The following is a 5827-nucleotide window of genomic DNA, read 5'->3' as shown; positions in this document are numbered from 1 at the left end:
ATTCTGTTTTATATGTGCTATATGTGTTAGCGACGCATCGAGGGACTAATCCCCAAGGTGTAGGGGAGAGTCGCAGTGGGGCCATGGCAATTGGCAGCAAGGGGTGCCTCCTATGTTGTTCTATGTGGTGAATTACACCAAAATGTGTAGGGTCTCCCTCTGAGAAGTCTACGAAGGTAATGGGTTGGACTATAAATATGATACAAATGCAAAATGTACGTACGATGGAGGGCAATGTGTCCTATAGTAGATGCTCCTGACCGCAAGGCCGTGGGGTTGTCTTGTGCATATTAGAGGTACAGCTAGTGCTATAGCCAGTGCCGGCCCATTTAAGGTCCCATCAATGGCACGTCTATCGGGAGCCACCAACAAGTGGTGGTTCAGGAATCTAGGGTTTTTAGGGACCAAATATTCGGTTTATGTCCTCTGACAAGGACCGTCAAGCCGAAATAAAAAAAAGCAGAACATGTTGAGAGAGCTAGATGGTAGTTGAAGATTGTACGACACTATTCTCCTCAAAGAAGCAGCCCATTATGAATAAGTGGCAGCAGTTCTAGTAACCTAAGTGTTACAAGTAGCTCTTCAAGTGCAAGTGGAAGTCTTGGTACTTCCCTCCTTAATCAACCCACAACGAGTGGGTATGTAGTTGTACCTACACAAACTCTCGTTGTCAATCTAGTTATAGCCATGGCACAACCCATCGCAATTCCAACAGGTACACCGGATTTACTGGCATTAGGATCACCTTTACCCATTTTCCATGGTTTAGCAAAAGAAGATGAAGAACTCTATATTAAGGAGTTTCAAACCCTCATGTTTAACTATTGAATCCAAGACGAAGGACACCTAATGATATTCTTCAACATGAGGTTAAAAGGAAGAGTGGCAGTATGGTATTGATGAATGAAATTCGGTATGGCAGCCTCTATACTATGCCAAACTCCCTTCTGCCACAAAGTGAATGAGGTAAGGGCACCACCTAGTCATGGAAGAGCGGACTAGGACGCTATGCAAGAGGGAGAGGAGATTGTGAGGGAGAAGAGATGAAAACTAAGAGAGGGAGAGAGAGAGAACTACAAAAAAATAGATGAATCAATAAACTGAAGAGATGGAGAACCCTCGGGACATAACCAATATACACAATATGGACACCAATATCATGGGCTTATTACATTGTAGAGCATACATAAGCTATAGTAAGAGAAAGAATTTCATAAGCTCATGAGGGAGAATGGGGAAGGCTCAATAGGGCTGAAGGAGGCCTCTTTGCTCTCTCTCTTCTTCCTACAAATTACAAAGGATAAGGCCTCTTTATATAGGCCTTGAGAGTGTTTAGGGAGGAGGTTAAGATATAATAGGAATTAACACCACCAAAGCTGCATAAAGGCGGTTCCACCAATGTGGAAGCTCCATCTAGATGTTTTGTTGACCAATTTGTACTTAATCAAGCTCCATCATAGGTGAGTTGTCTCCGTGCTCCCCCCCATAGCTTGGGTCCAAGAGCTCTCCTATAAAAAAATATAGAGAATTTTCATAAAATAAGATCATATCTAGAAATAATAGAGAGAAAGTAATGAGAGTTCATACATTACTACTACAATTAAGGATGATTTGAGGGTGATTTAGGAGGGGAATTCTAATGGTTTATTAGCTTGAGAGAGAGGAGAAGAGAGGGGAAAGCGTTGGGGGTCTAATGAATGATGTTTTATGGACGTGTTAAGTGTGGGGAAGAAAGTATGGATGTGTATTAAATTGGGAGGTGGTCTCTACTGCAGTTGGAAAAAGTTGGCATCCACCATTTTGGCCATATCTCCCGACTCGTAGCTCCAAAAAATTATAAAAAAATACCAGCCAAAACTTCAGCTCACGTGCTACAACTTTTATGTTGAAAAGTTTTTTTGGATCGGAGTGGAAGTATTTTTAAAAAATCTTACAAAATCATGTGCCTGATTTTTCTTCCACTAATGCTTCCAAGAAGGGTTCCATTTGGTTGAATTGTCATAAGGCTCCAAAGTCATGACATTATGAGCCTCACATGCCCTTTGGATGGCTCCAAATCCATTTCATATATTTCCTTTTCACATTATACATTTTCCCTTCACCTTTCTCCATTGATCTTTACTCTTCACCCCCCCTTGGTAAACCGGTCCATGAAATATTTTCATCTAGTGATTTCTTGGATTTTCCAAGAGGTTGTTTCCACCCTCTTCTTTATTTCAAAGCTCCAAAGGTACAAAAAATCAACAAAATGTTAGACAAATATTTTTTTTGTGATTTTCTCAGATCATATAGCCCCCCCCAACCTGGCTAGAGGTATTTATGCCTCTAGACACTCTTTGGTATCTTGAGCTAACCCCACCCTGATGTGATAGGGTTTTAAGCGCCATCCATTTACCCTGGTCTTGTGAACTTTTCCCTCAATGTCTTGAAGTTTGTAGGCGCCATTGTTGAATTTTTTTGTGACCCAAAACGGTCCCTCCCACCGGTAGAGAAACTTGCCATCCTTTCTTTTATCAAAGCGATTGTCATATCGAAGCACTAAAGATCCCTCCTTGATGTTTTTATCTATTAGCTTCTTGTTGAAATTTTCTCTACGCTTCTCAGCTTCCTGGGAGTAGTGGTTGATAGCTTCTTCACGATCCAATTGTAGCCTCTCTAGGTCCAGTAATATTTTATGTAACTTCTCCTTTTGAGAGCCTACTGTGCCACCTAATACCCGAAGGCTAGCTAATTTCGCCTCAATAGGCAAAAGAGCCTCTTGTCCATAAACTAGATGAAAAGGTGTGAACCCTAACATGGTTTTGAAGGAGGTTCTGTAAGCCCATAGAGCTCCACTAAGGTGCTTGTCCCAATCCCGGGGCCTTGAATATACCTATTTGCTGATGATTTTACAAATCATTCCATTTACCTTTTCCACCAATCCATTGCATTGAGGGTAGTAAGGGGTAGAGTGTCGTCGTTGAATATTTAGCTTTTGCATGAGTTCACCCACCACATTAGCTCTAAACCCTGGTCCTCTATCTGATAGTATTTCAAGAGGGGTACCAAACCTACAACAAATGTGGTCAAAGATGAATTTACTCACTTCCTTAGCAGTGATTCTTCTAGTTGGCATAGCCTCGGCCCATCTAGTCATGTAATCTACCCCCATGATAATATACTCTTTTCCTGATGGAGTGCGTGGTAGAGGCCCTATGGCATCAATTCCCCACTTCTCAAAGGGTCCATAGACCTTGATTGGGGTTTGGGGTTCTGCTATGAGCCGTCGTGGTCCTGATTTCTGACATTCTTCACATGTTTGACACCAATATTTGACATCTTGGTGTAGACTGGTGGGCCAAGTAAAGCCGGCTTGTAGAAGCTTTCTACTTGTGATGTCGTGTGCAAAGTGGCCTCCACACACATCATCATGGCAAGCTTTTAAGATTTCTTCAATTTTCCATTTTGAAGGCACTTTCCTAAGCACACCATCCTTACCAAGACAATACAAACTGTCATTTACCATGCCATATCTTGTAGCCTTCCGAGCTAGCCATTGTCTTTCTCCCTTAGTCAGGTGTTTGGGAGCTTCTCCTTGTTCTAAGAGATATAGAATATCTTCTAAGTCTTCCTTGCCTTGTCGAAGTGGGGGTTTGATAGCCACTGCTCCCACCATTGACTCATTTAGCTTTGATGATGCTAGATGGTCGGCATCTTTGTTCTAGTCTCTTGGCACATGATGTACTTGTGCCTCCCTAAATCTTCTCATAAGAGATTTGGCCTCTCTCATTTTACTAGAGAGGTTTGTATTTTTGCATGCCCATGTACCTTGCATCTGCCTTACCAATAGCATGGAGTCTCCAAAAGCATTCAATCTCTCGATTGACTTACTAAGACACCAACAAAGACCATGAATTAAAGCTTGATATTCTGCCTCATTGTTAGAGTGGACACCTTCCAAGATGATTCCTTCACCATAGATTTTCTCTCCTAAAGGAGAGAAAACAACGATGCCTGCGGCTGCCTTATCCTTAGTTCTCTTGTATGCATCATCAAAGTAGAGGCTATAAGCATCTACAAGAGTTTTTATGGATGGGGATGGTGGAAGGTTCTTTCTTTTCACCATGAGATTTTTCTCATAGCACCTATTTGTCAAAATATCAGCCAAGCATGCCCGAGTTGTTTTTTCAACCTGCACTGTAGTCAAACTCTTGAAGTCGGACCACCCACTTTGCTATTTTGTCAGAGATTTCCATATGTTGTAGTGCATAGGGAAACATATCCTCCACAGTGATGATCACAAACCTCTTTGGAAGTAAATATGGCCGAAATTTGGTTACTGCAAACATGAGGGCCAACACTAGTTGTTCCATGGAGGTGTAAGCCTTCTCTGAGGCTTTCATGAGGCGGCTAGCAAAATACACAGGCCTCATGAAGGATGTTTTTGGATCTTTTTGTAGGAGAGCAGCACCAATGGCCTCTTCTCCCACACTAGGGTTTACAAAGAATGTTTCTTCCCAACAAGGCTGCAGGATTATAGGAAGTGACCCCAACATTTTCTTTATCTCCTTAAAATGTCCTTCACTTTGTTCACTCCATACAAGTGTTTCTTGGCCTGAGAGAGTAAGTGTTCACTCCATACGAAGGAAAATTGGTATGGCAGCCTCTATACTATGCCAAACTCCCTTCTGCCACAAAGTGAATGAGGTAAGGGCACCACCTAGTCATGGAAGAGCGGACTAGGACGCTATGCAAGAGGGAGAGGAGATTGTGAGGGAGAAGAGATGAAAACTAAGAGAGGGAGAGAGAGAGAACTATGAAAAAATAGATGAATCAATAAACTTAAGAGATGGAGAACCCTTGAGACATAACCAATATACATAATATGGACACCAATATCATGGGCTTATTACATTGTAGAGCATACATAAGCTATAGTAAGAGAAAGAATTTCATAAGCTCATGAGGGAGAATGGGGAAGGCTCAATAGGGCTGAATGAGGCCTCTTTGCTCTCTCTCTTCTTTCTACAAATTACAAAGGATAAGGCCTCTTTATATAGGCCTTGAGAGTGTTTAGGGAGGAGGTTAAGATATAATAGGAATTAACACCACCAAAGCTGCATTAAGGCAGTTCCACCAATGTGGAAGCTCCATCTAGATGTTTTGTTGACCAATTTGTACTTAATCAAGCTCCATCATAGGTGAGTTGTCTCCATTCTCCCCCCTATAACTTGAGTCCAAGAGCTCTCCTATAAAAAAATATAGAGAATCTTCATAAAATAAGATCATATCTAGCAATAATAGAGAGAGAGTAATGAGAGTTCATACATTACTACTACAATTAAGGATGACTTGAGGGTGATTTAGGAGGGGAATTCTTATGGTTTATTAGCTTGAGAGAGAGGAGAAGAGAGGGGAAAGGGTTGGGGGTATAATGAATGATGTTTTATGGAAGTGTTAAGTGTAGGGAAGAAAGTATGGATGTGTATTAAATTGGGAGGTGGTCTCTACTGCAGTTAGAAAAAGTTGGCATCCACCATTTTGGCCATATCTCCCGACTCGTAGCTCTAAAAAATTATAAAAAAATACTAGCCGAATCTTCAGCTCACGCGCTACAACTTTCATGTTGAAAAGTTGTTTTGGATCGGAGTGGAAGTATTTTTAAAAAATCTTACAAAATCATGTGCTTGATTTTTCTTCCACTAATGCTTTCAAGAAGGCTCCCATTTGGTTGAATTGTCATAAGACTCCAAAGTCATGACATTATGAGCCTCACATGCCCTTTGGATGGCTCCAAATCCATTTCATATCTTTTCTTTTCACATTATACATTTTTCCTTCACCTTCC

This window comes from Lygodium microphyllum, chromosome 11 (assembly GCF_053477565.2).
Source record: "Lygodium microphyllum isolate KBCC chromosome 11, Lygodium_microphyllum_v1.1.10, whole genome shotgun sequence".
Classification (NCBI taxonomy): domain Eukaryota; kingdom Viridiplantae; phylum Streptophyta; class Polypodiopsida; order Schizaeales; family Lygodiaceae; genus Lygodium; species Lygodium microphyllum.
Note: the sequence above shows the minus strand (reverse complement) of the source record.